Source organism: Canis lupus, chromosome 23, assembly GCF_048164855.1.
Source record: "Canis lupus baileyi chromosome 23, mCanLup2.hap1, whole genome shotgun sequence".
Taxonomy (NCBI): domain Eukaryota; kingdom Metazoa; phylum Chordata; class Mammalia; order Carnivora; family Canidae; genus Canis; species Canis lupus.
Window position 1 is genome coordinate 47008508 of NC_132860.1, and position 18148 is coordinate 47026655.

Here is an 18148-nt window from a genome sequence, read left to right on the forward strand (position 1 = left end):
TATTAAAAATTGAAATAATAAAATTACTGAAAACATAAATTAATAATGCTATAGTCTTACATTGGTAGACTTTTCTAAATGTGACCTCAAATATAGGAACCAGAAAGCAAAATTTGGTTGATATTACTAACTAATTATTAATACTGGTCGAATGAACAAATGTAAAAAAAATCTGTGAACTTTTTGGAAAGAGAAATGAATAGTGAAAAATTACAACACATATAGGAGGCCAACTTATTCTAGTGTTATCTCTCTCATATGAGAGATACTTTCTCTGATACAAGGAGGCAGGCCAGAAGCTACACATGGTAGCACCCTGCAAAAGCCCCATGAGGTTGACAGAGGGCGCCTGAATTCAGACAGCTGCCATATAAAGTAGCCTAAGGTAAGGTTTGTTTGTTTGTTTTTTAATGTGTTAATGCCTTTTACTTATTCCTGTCTTCGGTAAAGTTCAGGTGCAGAACCTGGTTTGGGCTGTGATGAAAAGATATAATCAAAATTTATATCCATGCAAAGAAGGAGAGCAGAGAGCAGTAACTCTACCTGAACCTCTCCAGAGAGTCTTATGGAATTGGCATGGGGCACCAGCAGTTTTAAGAGCAGCTCAGGTGATTCTAATGTACAGCCAAATTGAGAGTCACAGCAGTTACTGCTTCTCCACCTTTTGGCTAAGATCAAGTGGAGAATTAACTACAGCAGTTAGAGGTAGTGTGAGAGAGGTGGCTCAGCAGTGCTGAGGTGATTCCATAGGCACCTAATTGTTGGCAGCAGAGACTGCTGCATCCAGGAATCCTTCGAATGAAATATAATTGTAGTCCAGACTTTAAAAAAGAGCATGAGCCGGGCATTGACAAGAGGACAAATGACATGCTTCCTGGAGGGTATTCTGAGGAGAGGGGCCTGCGACCTTGCTATTATGATCATGGTCTTTCAGGTTACATAAAAATTCCTGTGAAGAACAATCTTCAGAAAGACATATTTAAGTTCTGAGAGTCTGAAGTCACATGATGTCGGAAATATGACTATATTTGAAAGCCATTAAAGAGGCTGCCCATATTTGTGATGTATATGAGAGTAAGAAAGATGAAATCTGAGAACCTCCCCAGATAAAAGGATAATAAAGAGATATAACAATGAAATATTGAGATAATGGAGTGGAAAACAAGTTACCATAAAGGCTATCATTGAGACAATTGGTGAAATTTGAGTATGGAAAGTGGAATACATAGTAGTGTTGTAGTAGTGTTAAATGCCTTGATTAATAATTGCGTTCTGGTTCTGAAAGAGAATGTCCTTATTCTTAGGGCAGAAACAGAGGTAAAGATGCATAATGCCTCACTCAAATGGTTTAAGCAAAAGGCACATATGAAATGTAAAAAGAGAATAAAAAACAAATGGGGCAAAATGTAGCAATGGATGCATTTGGATGATTGGTATACAGGGATTCATTTTATTATTCTTACAACTTTTCTGCAAGTTTGAAATTGTATTTTTAAAAGTTACCAAAGAAAAAAATCAACAACAACAACAACAACAAAACGTGTCCAAAAGAAGAGAACCGAAAGAGTTTGACATATTATAAGAGGAACCCAGGAGGGCTGGTGTGTGACACCAGGGGCTGAGGACAGCAGACAATGAGGAACAGAGGAGGAAAACTGTGAAGTCGGGATCAAATCATGCAGCTGTTACAGGCCATGGTAAGGAGTTTGCATTTAATTCTAATGGGAAGTCACTATAAAGTTCTGAGTGGGGATGTAACAATATACATTTTGCAGTTAGTTCCAGTTTACAGTGATTTTGACTGGAGCTGCTGAGGCTGCACGTCAGCCTCTGAATAACTCAATCACTGTGTCTACAGGAAGGAGGAATAGGAATAGCTCGGCCTCTTGAGCCTCCTGGCAGGAGGAGAAGGATGGAGATAAAAAACCTCATAGAGATCCTATGGAGCAGCCAAAACAACAGTTGCCACTGACCACACCCACACCTTGTCATGCCTTGACTGCCCAGCATACCACAGATCCTGATCCCTACTGCCTGCCTTCATTCTACTCTCCCAGTTCTAGAAATGGTTGAGCCCCATTACCAACAATCCCATAACCAACACCCTGAACGGCAGTGAAAGCTTAAACACTCCCCAAAAGGAAGACAACCTCTCTGATTTCTCTATTCTGCTCCATGTCCAGCGTCTTCAGGTGATATTTATTTCACCAAGTCAGGTTTGAATATGGTGCTTCTTGAACTTGTAATTGAAAGCTAAATGACAAAGTAAATACTGGAAGGGAAATGGAAAGTTGTTCAGGAGCTTGGTTAGATACATAGGCTTCCTCCTACCCCAGAAGGAACAGGGTTTCCCTTCCAACAGCCAGTCCCCCTTCCAGGGATGGGGTGACGGCAGCTGGCCTTGTCAGACAAACTTCAGCTCTGTTGGCATTTATACTCCGGTTGTTTGGTGCTTACATCCTTTCTATTTATACTCCATATTCTAAACTGATCATGATTATCTCTTCAGACTGGGGAGAGTGAGGATCCCTCTTCTGGGGGCAGGGGACTGAGGTATGTCCCCAGCATATGGAGCTGATTTCTGCAGACCTCTCTGTGATGATGAGAGAATGCAGAGTATATGGCTTGTAGTTCTAAGCCTAGATTTGTACATTTTTTCCCCAGTTAAATCCAGTGTTTTTATATCCTGGCACGTGACACTACAATTTGTCTGTCTGTATCCAACTTTACCTACAATAAAAAAATTCCTGTTTTATAAACTGAAGGTGCAGTGAAGCTGCCCTTTAATGACAGGCACTAATCCGCTAGGTAGGTATATCAGGGATCTCCCTGCTTCGTTCATAGGCTGATTTCCTCCACGGACAGATTGATTTTTCAGATTCTGACCATCAGGAGTCTGTTCTTGGTCTGTCACCATCCACAACTGCTCCTGGGAGTGTGACAGATGAGAGAATGCCTCTCTGGAAAAATAAACACCTCTCTCTGTTTTGTCACCCAGCATATGGTCTCCTTTTTGTGTCTGAACCAACAGTGAATTTGCTCCTTGGTGAGTCAGAAACTGCACCAGGTTGGGCTGTCACATGAAGAAAACTTTAATTTGAAACAAATAAGGAGATCGGGGGAATGGCTTCCAAAGCTGTGACTCTGAGAGAGAGGGAGCGAGAGAGAGAGAGAGAATGGGTTCCTTTTGTTTGGGGTTAGGGTGAATTTAGATAGGGAAGCCTTGTTATCCTAGGTAGAGGTGGGCGTATGGTCTCACATGAGCCTCAAGGAGACATGTCTATACAATACATGACATGTTATATAGATGAGGCTGAGGTTCCTCCCTGGGTGGAGAGTTTAGTATTATAATGAGGTAAAGGTGGTTGTAGGTCATTCTGGAGGTCACTCTGTGGTCCACCTGAGCAGCGCTAAGTCAGGTTTAGCTCAAAGAGTCTGGGTGGTCTGGGCCCTTCGGAGATTTTTATCAGAGCAGTTCACCATCACCTGGGAGGTGGTTTCAGGTTTCTTTGAGTTTAGGGGAAAGCCAGAAAGAAGGGCCAGAAAGAGAAAAAGGCGAAAGGTAAGACAAAGGTTAGTGAGTACAAGCAGGTGGGCAGTAGGGGGCAGGTCTTGAGATCTAGCTGGTGACAGAATCTGTGCTCTCTAAAGGAAACAAATCCCATGTATTTTGGGTATGGTTGCACATCTTAGTCTGGCATAGCCATTCTACCCTTTCTCCTTCCAGCTATAGACATGGGCACGTGACCCTAAAAACCAAGGCTGTCAGACTCCTCGGAATTCCTTTTCAGAAATTTTAGAGAGGATCTTTAGCAGCTGGAGCTGTTAGGCTAGTAGGTTGTGAGGTGTGGGGTGTTTGGGGATCCCTGTGCCTGCTACATGGAGCAAGTCGGAGGGACAGTATTTATGTACTTCATCTAGCTGTGACTCAAGCCAGTATTACCTCTAGATTTTTCAGCTGATGACCTAAAAACAAAACAAAACAAAACAAAAAACCCTTTCATTGCTTAAGCAAAATTTTGTTATTTGCAGGCCAGTGCCCTGCCTAATTACACCAGGGCATCACTGCTTTAGCTCAACACTTTGTTGGCAAGTTTGGAGGAGACTGGGAATTGCTTTAGACATTGAATAATCACAGGACCTTCTTGGCCAGGCTTAAATTTTCTCTGGCAGTTCAAGCCTTTTCACATCCCATCAGGTTGCTAGTGGATAAGATTCTGAGGAGCTTCATTAGTTTGTAATAAATGCCAGAAAACTTGCTGAGTCATGATCCTAGAATGTGGATTTCACCTTTGAAGTTTCTATCTCAGCAACAGGAAAGGGGCACTCCCCATGGCTCTAAGGCTTCAGTTGAATACTTTTTTATTTTTGTCTCTGCCTTTAAAGCAATGGACAGAAGGGGGACACGTATAGCTTGCATTCAGCAAATGCATTTTATATTTTTTATTAAAAATTAAAGGAGAGGATTTTTTCCTTCTACCATTTAAAAATCCCTATCAGAAAAAAATTAATTAAAAAGCTGGAGTATATTAAATAATATTTTTGGTATATCTACATTGTTCTTGCTATTTTTTCTAAAAGCCAAAATTTTATATTTGAAATGTCTATGATTTTAAAAAGCTCCTTATTATGACTAAAATTCCCTAACAAAGCATTATAATTTCTTTTACCTTTATTAACTATGATGTTACATTTTTATATAGCCTTTTCCCTTTGAGTTCTAGAGAGCCTTTTAAAAATATTTCATTTCTGAACTGAGGGGAGGAGCAAGATGGCGGAAGAGCAGGGTCTCCAAATCACCTGTCTCCACCAAACTACCTAGAAAACCTTCAAATTATCCTGAAAATCTATGAATTCGGCCTGAGATTTAAAGAGAGACCAGCTGGAATGCTACAGTGAGAAGAGTTCGCGCTTCTATCAAGGTAGGAAGACGGGGAAAAAGAAATAAAGGAACAAGAGGCCTCCAAGGGGGAGGGGCCCCGCGAGGAGCCGGGCTGAGGCCGGGGCGAGTGTCCCCAGGACAGGAGAGCCCCGTCCCGGAGGAGCAGGAGCTGCACCGACCTTCCCGGGGGAAAGGGGCTCCAGGGAGGTGGAGCAGGACCCAGGAGGGCGGGGATGCCCTCGGGCTCCCGGGGACAGTAACAGCAACTGCGCGCCCAGGAGAGTGCGCCGAGCTCCCTAAGGGCTGCAGCGCGCACGGCGGGACCCGGCGGGACCCGGAGCAGCTGAAGGGGCTCGGGCGGCGGCTCCGCGGAGGGGGCTGCGCGGCCCCGGGAGCAGCTCGGAGGGGCTCGGGCAGAGGAAGAGGCTCCGTGCGGAGGGGGCTGCGCGGTTCCAGGAGCAGCTCGGAGGGGCTCGGGCGGCGGCTCCGCGGAGGGGTTTGCGCGGCCCGGGAGCGCGAATCCACCAGCGCAGGCGCCGGGACACAGGGCGCCGGGACACAGCCCAGGATCCGGCCTCCCCCGGGACAGGCAGAGGCCGGGAGGGCCCAGGACAGCGAGGACGCTCCTGCCCGGAGCTGTGCAGATCAACGGCCCCGCCCCGGAGCCTCCAGGCCCTGCAGACGGAGAGCTCCGGAGTTCCTGCCGGAGCTGAATCCAGGTTTCCAGAGCTGCCCCGCCACTGGGGCTGTTCCTCCTGCGGCCTCACGGGGTAAACAACCCCCACCGAGCCCTGCACCAGGCAGGGGCACAGCAGCTCCCCCAACTGCTAACACCTGAAAATCAGCACAACAGGCCCCTCCCCCAGAACACCAGCGAGACGGACAAGGTCCAGGGGAAGCCAAGGGACTTAAAGAACACAGAATCAGAAGATACTCCCCGGTGGTTCTTTTTTTGTTTGTTTTTGTTTTTGTTTTTGTTTTGTTTTGCTTTTTGATCTGTTTCCTTCCCCCACCCCCTTTTTTTCTCCTTTCTTTTTCTTTCTCTTTTTCTTCTTCTTTTTTTTTTTTTCGTTTTTTTTTCTTTTTCTTCCCTTTTTTTTCTCTTTCTCTTTTCTTTCCTTCTTTCTCTCCTCTCTTTTTCTCTTTTTCCCAATACAACTTGCTTTTGGCCACTCTGCACTGAGCAAAATGACTAGAAGGAAAACCTCACCTCAAAAGAAAGAATCAGAAACAGTCCTCTCTCCCACAGAGTTACAAAATCTGGATTACAATTCAATGTCAGAAAGCCAATTCAGAAGCACTATTATACAGCTACTGGTGGCTCTAGAAAAAAGTATAAAGGACTCAAGAGACTTCATGACTGCAGAATTTAGAGCTAATCAGGCAGAAATTAAAAACCAATTGAATGAGATGCAATCCAAACTAGAAGTCCTAACGACGAGGGTTAACGAGGTGGAAGAACGAGTGAGTGACCTAGAAGACAAGTTGACAGCAAAGAGGGAAACTGAGGAAAAAAGAGACAAACAATTAAAAGACCATGAAGATAGATTAAGGGAAATAAACGACAGCCTGAGGAAGAAAAACCTACGTTTAATTGGGGTTCCCGAGGGCGCCGAAAGGGCCAGAGGGCCAGAATATGTATTTGAACAAATTCTAGCTGAAAACTTTCCTAATCTGGGAAGGGAAACAGGCATTCAGATCCAGGAAATAGAGAGATCCCCCCCTAAAATCAATAAAAACCGTTCAACACCTCGACATTTAATTGTGAAGCTTGCAAATTCCAAAGATAAGGAGAAGATCCTTAAAGCAGCAAGAGACAAGAAATCCCTGACTTTTATGGGGAGGAGTATTAGGGTAACAGCAGACCTCTCCACAGAGACCTGGCAGGCCAGAAAGGGCTGGCAGGATATATTCAGGGTCCTAAATGAAAAGAACATGCAACCAAGAATACTTTATCCAGCAAGGCTCTCATTCAAAATGGAAGGAGAGATAAAGAGCTTCCAAGACAGGCAGCAACTAAAAGAATATGTGACCTCCAAACCAGCTCTGCAAGAAATTTTAAGGGGGACTCTTAAAATTCCCCTTTAAGAAGAAGTTCAGTGGAACAGTCCACAAAAACAAAGACTGAATAGATATCATGATGACACTAAACTCATATCTCTCAATAGTAACTCTGAATGTGAACGGGCTTAATGACCCCATCAAAAGGCGCAGGGTTTCAGACTGGATAAAAAAGCAGGACCCATCTATTTGCTGTCTACAAGAGACTCATTTTAGACAGAAGGACACCTACAGCCTGAAAATAAAAGGTTGGAGAACCATTTACCATTCGAATGGTCCTCAAAAGAAAGCAGGGGTAGCCATCCTTATATCAGATAAACTAAAATTTACCCCAAAGACTGTAGTGAGAGATGAAGAGGGACACTATATCATACTTAAAGGATCTATTCAACAAGAGGACTTAACAATCCTCAATATATATGCTCCAAATGTGGGAGCTGCCAAATATATAAATCAATTATTAACCAAAGTGAAGAAATACTTAGATAATAATACACTTATACTTGGTGACTTCAATCTAGCTCTTTCTATACTCGATAGGTCTTCTAAGCAAAACATCTCCAAAGAAACGAGAGCTTTAAATGATACACTGGACCAGATGGATTTCACAGATATCTACAGAACTTTACATCCAAACTCAACTGAATACACATTCTTCTCAAGCGCACATGGAACTTTCTCCAGAATAGACCACATATTGGGTCACAAATCGGGTCTGAACCGATACCAAAAGATTGGGATTGTCCCCTGCATATTCTCGGACCATAATGCCTTGAAATTAGAACTAAATCACAACAAGAAGTTTGGAAGGACCTCAAACACATGGAGGTTAAGGACCATCCTGCTAAAAGATAAAAGGGTCAACCAGGAAATTAAGGAAGAATTAAAAAGATTCATGGAAACTAATGAGAATGAAGATACAACCGTTCAAAATCTTTGGGATGCAGCAAAAGCAGTCCTAAGGGGGAAATACATCGCAATACAAGCATCCATTCAAAAACTGGAAAGAACTCAAATACAAAAGCTAACCTTACACATAAAGGAGCTAGAGAAAAAACAGCAAATAGATCCTACACCCAAGAGAAGAAGGGAGCTAATAAAGATTCGAGCAGAACTCAACGAAATCGAGACCAGAAGAACTGTGGAACAGATCAACAGAACCAGGAGTTGGTTCTTTGAAAGAATTAATAAGATAGATAAACCATTAGCCAGCCTTATTAAAAAGAAGAGAGAGAAGACTCAAATTAATAAAATCATGAATGAGAAAGGAGAGATCACTACCAACACCAAGGAAATACAAACGATTTTAAAAACCTATTATGAACAGCTATACGCCAATAAATTAGGCAATCTAGAAGAAATGGAGGCATTCCTGGAAAGCCACAAACTACCAAAACTGGAACAGGAAGAAATAGAAAACCTGAACAGGCCAATAACCAGGGAGGAAATTGAAGCAGTCATCAAAAACCTCCCAAGACACAAGAGTCCAGGGCCAGATGGCTTCCCAGGAGAATTTTATCAAACGTTTAAAGAAGAAATCATACCTATTCTCCTAAAGCTGTTTGGAAAGATAGAAAGAGATGGAGTACTTCCAAATTCGTTCTATGAAGCCAGCATCACCTTAATTCCAAAGCCAGACAAAGACCCCGCCAAAAAGGAGAATTACAGACCAATATCCCTGATGAACATGGATGCAAAAATTCTCAACAAGATACTGGCCAATAGGATCCAACAGTACATTAAGAAAATTATTCACCATGACCAAGTAGGATTTATCCCTGGGACACAAGGCTGGTTCAACACCCGTAAAACAATCAATGTGATTCATCATATCAGCAAGAGAAAAACCAAGAACCATATGATCCTCTCATTAGATGCAGAGAAAGCATTTGACAAAATACAGCATCCATTCCTGATCAAAACTCTTCAGAGTGTAGGGATAGAGGGAACATTCCTCGACATCTTAAAAGCCATCTATGAAAAGCCCACAGCAAATATCATTCTCAATGGGGAAGCACTGGGAGCCTTTCCCCTAAGATCAGGAACAAGACAGGGATGTCCACTCTCACCACTGCTATTCAACATAGTACTGGAAGTCCTAGCCTCAGCAATCAGACAACAAAAAGACATTAAAGGCATTCAAATTGGCAAAGAAGAAGTCAAACTCTCCCTCTTCGCCGATGACATGATACTCTACATAGAAAACCCAAAAGTCTCCACCCCAAGATTGCTAGAACTCATACAGCAATTCGGTAGCGTGGCAGGATACAAAATCAATGCCCAGAAGTCAGTGGCATTTCTATACACTAACAATGAGACTGAAGAAAGAGAAATTAAGGAGTCAATCCCATTTACAATTGCACCCAAAAGCATAAGATACCTAGGAATAAACCTCACCAAAGATGTAAAGGATCTATACCCTCAAAACTATAGAACACTTCTGAAAGAAATTGAGGAAGACACAAAGAGATGGAAAAATATTCCATGCTCATGGATTGGCAGAATTAATATTGTGAAAATGTCAATGTTACCCAGGGCAATATACACATTTAATGCAATCCCTATCAAAATACCATGGACTTTCTTCAGAGAGTTAGAACAAATTATTTTAAGATTTGTGTGGAATCAGAAAAGACCCCGAATAGCCAGGGGAATTTTAAAAAAGAAAACCATATCTGGGGGCATCACAATGCCAGATTTCAGGTTGTACTACAAAGCTGTGGTCATCAAGACAGTGTGGTACTGGCACAAAAACAGACACATAGATCAGTGGAACAGAATAGAGAATCCAGAAGTGGACCCTGAACTTTATGGGCAACTAATATTCGATAAAGGAGGAAAGACTATCCATTGGAAGAAAGACAGTCTCTTCAATAAATGGTGCTGGGAAAATTGGACATCCACATGCAGAAGAATGAAACTAGACCACTCTCTTGCACCATACACAAAGATAAACTCAAAATGGATGAAAGATCTAAATGTGAGACAAGATTCCATCAAAATCCTAGAGAAGAACACAGGCAACACCCTTTTTGAACTCGGCCATAGTAACTTCTTGCAAGATACATCCACGAAGGCAAAAGAAACAAAAGCAAAAATGAACTATTGGGACTTCATCAAGATAAGAAGCTTTTGCACAGCAAAGGATACAGTCAACAAAACTCAAAGACAACCTACAGAATGGGAGAAGATATTTGCAAATGACATATCAGATAAAGGGCTAGTTTCCAAGATCTATAAAGAACTTATTAAACTCAACACCAAAGAAACAAACAATCCAATCATGAAATGGGCAAAAGACATGAACAGAAATCTCACAGAAGAAGACATAGACATGGCCAACATGCACATGAGAAAATGCTCTGCATCACTTGCCATCAGGGAAATACAAATCAAAACCACAATGAGATACCACCTCACACCAGTGAGAATGGGAAAAATTAACAAGGCAGGAAACAACAAATGTTGGAGAGGATGTGGAGAAAAGGGAACCCTCTTACACTGTTGGTGGGAATGTGAACTGGTGCAGCCACTGTGGAAAACTGTGTGGAGGTTCCTCAAACAGTTAAAAATATACCTGCCCTACGACCCAGCAATTGCACTGTTGGGGATTTACCCCAAAGATACAAATGCAATGAAACGCTGGGACACCTGCACCCCGATGTTTCTAGCAGCAATGGCCACGATAGCCAAACTGTGGAAGGAGCCTCGGTGTCCAACGAAAGATGAATGGATAAAGAAGATGTGGTTTATGTATACAATGGAATATTACTCAGCTATTAGAAATGACAAATACCCACCATTTGCTTCAACGTGGATGGAACTGGAGGGTATTATGCTGAGTGAAGTAAGTCAGTCGGAGAAGGACAAACATTATATGTTCTCATTCATTTGGGGAATATAAATAATAGTGAAAGGGAAAATAAGGGAAGGGAGAAGAAATGTGTGGGAAATATCAGAAAGGGAGACAGAACATAAAGACTGCTAACTCTGGGAAACGAACTAGGGGTGGTGGAAGGGGAGGAGGGCGGGGGGTGGGAGTGAATGGGTGACGGGCACTGGGTGTTATTCTGTATGTTAGTAAATTGAACACCAATAAAAAAAAAAAAAAAAAAGAATGTGCCAAATGGAAAAAAAAAAAAAAAATAAAAAAAAAAAAAAAAATATTTCATTTCTGGATAAATGTATGAATAGATTGTATGTAGAAATATAAAGATTGTTGGCAATATGATTTAGTACTTATTTTTTTTTCTTTTTATAAGATTTATTTATTTTAGAGAAAGAGGGAGTGGGCGTGTGCTTACACACACATGGGGAGAGGGGCAGAAGGAGAGGGAGAGAACCTCAAGCAGATTCCCCGCTGAGTGCAGAGTTTGATTTAGGGCTCAATCCCATGGCTCTGAGATGAAGACCTGAGCCGAAATTAAGAGTCAGATGCTAACCTGACTGAGCCACCCAAGCGCCCCAGATTTAATACTTATTTTTTAAAGTTTAAACAGCATGAACATCATTAGGAAGGAAAAAAATAGGTCAATAGTTTAAATAAGAGGGATCCATTATAGATAAACTATTGAGAGGTAATGGTAATAAATGGATTTATTCACAGATGGTTTCATATTAAACAAACAGTAACATATTCACTAAAACCATTTTTAGATTGTTTTCTTGGCTGGTTGGTTTTGACTTAACTTCCTAGTGAAACTTAGCTCTTATGATTGCCACTTAGTAGCAAAACTTAGGAGCAGGACAGAACTTGCCTTAAATCCTCAAATACAAAATGGAAAATGCTGATATTTCATAAAAATGAAGTATCCAGAGGAGGGAGGGGCAAGATGGCGGAAGAGTAGGGTCTCCAAATCACCTGTCTCCACCAAATTACCTAGAAAACCTTCAAATTATCCTGAAAATCTATGAATTCGGCCTGAGAATTAAAGAGAGAACACCTGGAATGCTACAGTGAGAAGAGTTCGCGCTTCTATCAAGTACAACTTGCTTTTGGCCACTCTGCACTTAGCAAAATGACTAGAAGGAAAACCTCACCTCAAAAGAAAGAATCAGAAACAGTCCTCTCTCCCACAGAGTTACAAAATCTGGATTACAATTCAATGTCAGAAAGCCAATTCAGAAGCACTATTATATAGCTACTGGTGGCTCTAGAAAAAAGCATAAAGGACTCAAGAGACTTCATGACTGCAGAATTTAGAGCTAATCAGGCAGAAATTAAAAATCAATTGAATGAGATTCAATCCAAACTAGAAGTCCTAACGACGAGGGTTAACGAGGTGGAAGAACGAGTGAGTGACATAGAAGACAAGTTGATGGCAAAGAGGGAAACTGAGGAAAAAAGAGACGAACAATTAAAAGACCATGAAGATAGATTAAGGGAAATAAATGACAGCCTGAGGAAGAAAAACCTACGTTTAATTGGGGTTCCCGAGGGCGCCGAAAGGGCCAGAGGGCCAGAATATGTATTTGAACAAATTCTAGCTGAAAACTTTCCTAATCTGGGAAGGGAAACAGGCATTCAGATCCAGGAAATAGAGAGATCCCCCCCTAAAATCAATAAAAACCGTTCAACACCTCGACATTTAATAGTGAAGCTTGCAAATACCAAAGATAAAGAGAAGATCCTTAAAGCAGCAAGAGATAAGAAATCCCTGACTTTTATGGGGAGGAGTATTAGGGTAACAGCAGACCTTTCCACAGAGACCTGGCAGGCCAGAAAGGGCTGGCAGGATATATTCAGGGTCCTAAATGAGAAGAACATGCAGCCAAGAATACTTTATCCAGCAAGGCTCTCATTCAAAATGGAAGGAGAGATAAAGAGCTTCCAAGACACGCAGCAACTGAAAGAATATGTGACCTCCAAACCAGCTCTGCAAGAAATTTTAAGGGGGACTCTTAAAATTCCCCTTTAAGAAGAAGTTCAGTGGAACAGTCCACAAAAACAAGGACTGAATAGTTATCATGATGACACTAAATTCATATCTCTCAATAGTAACTCTGAATGTGAACGGGCTTAATGACCCCATCAAAAGGCGCAGGGTTTCAGACTGGATAAAAAAGCAGGACCCATCTATTTGCTGTCTACAAGAGACTCATTTTAGACAGAAGGACACCTACAGCCTGAAAATAAAAGGTTGGAGAACCATTTACCATTCGAATGGTCCTCAAAAGAAAGCAGGAGTAGCCATCCTTATATCAGATAAAGTAAAATTTACCCCAAAGACTGTAGTGAGAGATGAAGGGGGACACTATATCATACTTAAAGGATCTATTCAACAAGAGGACTTAACAATCCTCAATATATATACCCCGAATGTGGGAGCTGCCAAATATATAAATCAATTATTAACCAAAGTGAAGAAATACTTAGATAATAATACACTTATACTTGGTGACTTCAATCTAGCTCTTTCTATACTCGATAGGTCTTCTAAGCACAACATCTCCAAAGAAACGAGAGCTTTAAATGATACACTGGACCAGATGGATTTCACAGATATCTACAGAACTTTACATCCAAACGCAACTGAATACACATTCTTCTCAAGCGCACATGGAACTTTCTCCAGAATAGACCACATATTGGGTCACAAATCGGGTCTGAACCGATACCAAAAGATTGGGATCGTCCCCTGCATATTCTCAGACCATAATGCCTTGAAATTAGAACTAAATCACAACAAGAAGTTTGGAAGGACCTCAAACACGTGGAGGTTAAGGACCATCCTGCTAAAAGATGAAAGGGTCAACCAGGAAATTAAGGAAGAATTAAAAGCATTCATGGAAACTAATGAGAATGAAGATACAACCATCCAAAATCTTTGGGATGCAGCAAAAGCAGTCCTAAGGGGGAAATACATCGCAATACAAGCATCCATTCAAAAACTGGAAAGAACTCAAATACAAAAGCTAACCTCACACATAAAGGAGCTAGAGAAAAAACAGCAAATAGATCCTACACCCAAGAGAAGAAGGGAGTTAATAAAGATTCGAGCAGAACTCAACGAAATCGAGACCAGAAGAACTGTGGAACAGATCAACAGAACCAGGAGTTGGTTCTTTGAAAGAATTAATAAGATAGATAAACCATTAGCCAGCCTTATTAAAAAGAAGAGAGAGAAGACTCAAATTAATAAAATCATGAATGAGAAAGGAGAGATCACTACCAACACCAAGGAAATACAAACGATTTTAAAAACATATTATGAACAGCTATATGCCAATAAATGAGGCAATCTAGAAGAAGTGGACGCATTCCTGGAAAGCCACAAACTACCAAAACTGGAACAGGAAGAAATAGAAAACCTGAACAGGCCAATAACCAGGGAGGAAATTGAAGCAGTCATCAAAAACCTCCCAAGACACAAGAGTCCAGGGCCAGATGGCTTCCCAGGGGAATTCTATCAAACGTTTAAGGAAGAAACCATACCTATTCTCCTAAAGCTGTTTGGAAAGATAGAAAGAGATGGAGTACTTCAAAATTCGTTCTATGAGGCCAACATCACCTTAATTCCAAAACCAGACAAAGACCCCACCAAAAAGGAGAATTACAGACCAATATCCCTGATGAACATGGATGCAAAAATTCTCAACAAGATACTGGCCAATAGGATCCAACAGTACATTAAGAAAATTATTCACCATGACCAAGTAGGATTTATCCCTGGGACACAAGGCTGGTTCAACACCCGTAAAACAATCAATGTGATTCATCATATCAGCAAGAGAAAAACCAAGAACCATATGATCCTCTCATTAGATGCAGAGAAAGCATTTGACAAAATACAGCATCCATTCCTTATCACAACTCTTCAGAGTGTAGGGATAGAGGGAACCATCCTCGACATCTTAAAAGCCATCTATGAAAAGCCCACAGCAAATATCATTCTCAATGGGGAAGCACTGGGAGCCTTTCCCCTAAGATCAGGAACAAGACAGGGATGTCCACTCTCACCACTGCTGTTCAACATAGTACTGGAAGTCCTAGCCTCAGCAATCAGACAACAAAAAGACATTAAAGGCATTCAAATTGGCAAAGAAGAAGTCAAACTCTCCCTCTTCGCCGATGACATGATACTCTACATAGAAAACCCAAAAGCCTCCACCCCAAGATTGCTAGAACTCATACAGCAATTTTGTAGCGTGGCAGGATACAAAATCAATGCCCAGAAATCAATGGCATTTCTATACACTAACAATGAGACTGAAGAAAGAGAAATTAAGGAGTCAATCCCATTTACAATTGCACCCAAAAGCATAAGATACCTAGGAATAAACCTAACCAAAGATGTAAAGGATCTATACCCTCAAAACTATAGAACACTTCTGAAAGAAATTGAGGAAGACACAAAGAGATGGAAAAATATTCCATGCTCATGGATTGGCAGAATTAATATTGTGAAAATGTCAATGTTACCCAGGGCAATATACACGTTTAATGCAATCCCTATCAAAATACCATGGACTTTCTTCAGAGAGTTAGAACAAATTATTTTAAGATTTGTGTGGAATCAGAAAAGACCCCGAATAGCCAGGGGAATTTTAAAAAAGAAAACCATAGCTGGGGGCATCACAATGCCAGATTTCAGGTTGTACTACAAAGCTGTGGTCATCAAGACAGTGTGGTACTGGCACAAAAACAGACACATAGATCAGTGGAACAGAATAGAGAATCCAGAAGTGGACCCTGAACTTTATGGTCAACTAATATTCTATAAAGGAGGAAAGACTATCCACTGGAAGAAAGACAGTCTCTTCAATAAATGGTGCTGGGAAAATTGGACATCCACATGCAGAAGAATGAAACTAGACCACTCTGTTTCACCATACACAAAGATAAACTCAAAATGGATGAAAGATCTAAATGTGAGACAAGATTCTATCAAAATCCTAGAGAAGAACACACGCAACACCCTTTTTGAACGCGGCCATAGTAACTTCTTGCAAGATACATCCACGAAGGCAAAAGAAACAAAAGCAAAAATGAACTATTGGGACTTCATCAAGATAAGAGGCTTTTGCACAGCAAAGGATACAGTCAACAAAACTCAAAGGAATGGGAGAAGATATTTGCAAATGACATATCAGATAAAGGGCTAGTTTCCAAGATCTATAAAGAACTTATTAAATTCAACACCCAGGAAACAAACAATCCAATCATGAAATGGGCAAAAGACATGAACAGAAATTTCACAGAGGAAGACATAGACATGGCCAACACGCACGTGAGAAAATGCTCTGCATCACTTGCCATCAGGGAAATACAAATCAAAACCACACTGAGATACCACCTCACACCAGTGAGAATGGGGCAAATTAACAAGGCAGGAAACAACAAATGTTGGAGAGGATGCGGAGAAAAGGGAACCCTCATACACTGTTGGTGGGAATGTGAACTGGGGCAGCCACTCTGGAAAACTGTGTGGAGGTTCCTCAAACAGTTAAAAATAGACCTGCCCTACGACCCAGCAATTGCACTGTTGGGGATTTACCCCAAAGATACAAATGCAATGAAACGCCGGGACACCTGCACCCCGATGTTTCTAGCAGCAATGTCCACAATAGCCAAACTGTGGAAGGAGCCTCGGTGTCCATTGACAGACGAATGGATAAAGAAGATGTGGTTTATGTAGACAATGGAATATTACTCAGCCATTAGAAATGACAAATACCCACCATTTGCTTCAACGTGGATGGAACTGGAGGGTATTATGCTGAGTGAAGTAAGTCAGTCGGTGAAAGACAAACATTATATGTTCTCATTCATTTGGGGAATATGAATAATAGTGAAAGGGAATATAAGGGAAGGGAGAAGAAATGTGTGGGAAATATCAGAAAGGGAGACAGAACGTAAAGACTGCTAACTCTGGGAAACGAACTAGGGGTGGTGGAAGGGGAGAAGGGCGGGGGGTGGGAGCGAATGGGTGACCGGCACTGGGGGTTATTCTGTATGTTAGTAAATTGAACACCAATAAAAAATAAATTAAAAAAAATGAAGTATCCATATGAAGGAAGAATTCTTTCAAAGAATTAATCACATCTTATTTCAATAGACATTTCTGTTAGTGACTTATTTCCAAAATCTGCTTTTAGCCATTAAGTTAGTTTTCTTTCACTTCTTAACAAGTTACAATAAACTTAGCACTTCCGATTTTAGCTCACAGTTCTGTGGACCAGCTGTGTGAGCATGGCATCGTTGTGTTCTCTGCTCTGTGCCCCACAGGTTGAAATCAGAGCTGACCGCTCTGGGTAACTTTCTGGAGGCTCTAGGGAAGAATGCAAGTTTCCTTGTGGTGGTACTGAAGGTCCTCTTTCCTTATTGGCTGTCACCTGGAGAATGCTCTCAGCTCCTAGGTGCCTAGGAGACAGTTGGTCCCCTCCATCTTCAAAATGAGCAGCAAAGAATCTCTCTGACATCGAACCTTCCTCCATCCCCCCTTCACTTTGAATCTCTTTCACTGGACACCTGTCTCTCCCGGGTCTCTCCTGCTTGGGCCAGGCCCATTCACCTCCCATCGGCTCTCCAGGGGCTCACCTGATCAGGTCAGGCCTACTGAAGATAATTTCCCCTGTATAAAGATTTGAGACTTTTATTTTATCTGCATAAGCCTTCACAGCAGCACCTAGAATAGTGTTTGACTGAATAATTGGGAGAAAGTTTGTATGTGCTGGGGGCAGGGGTGGGACTGGATCTTGAGAACCGTCTCAGAACTCTGCCTAAATTTACAGCAGTGGAATGTACCATGATTTGATTTCTTGAAAATCCATTTAAAAAATATGCCTCCCAATCCAAATTGAGAGGCTACATGGAAGACTTGATAGCTATTTTAAGAGGAAGTTAAACCCCTGTAGTTCAAATTCCAACAAAGCAATGACACCATCTGTGTGGACTTCACGCCATTTTCTTTCCTATCGACCTGCAACACTTGCTGCCCTCTCTCCAGCAAGATAGTCCCGAGGGTATCACCTGCATTGTGCAGTTTCTCCATCAGCACTGCATGCATGGTTGCACTTGGAGTATTTATGAAAGGACATGTACATATACTTGGGGACCTATAAGCATATCCCTAGATTGGAGCAGAGGAGGGTCCTCGCTCGTGTTTTTCTAGCCTCACATATGACTTTGTCTTACCTGGAAAATGCCAGTCATAAGACACAGTACCCCTGGCCGCCCCCTCTATCATATTAGTGCACTCCTGC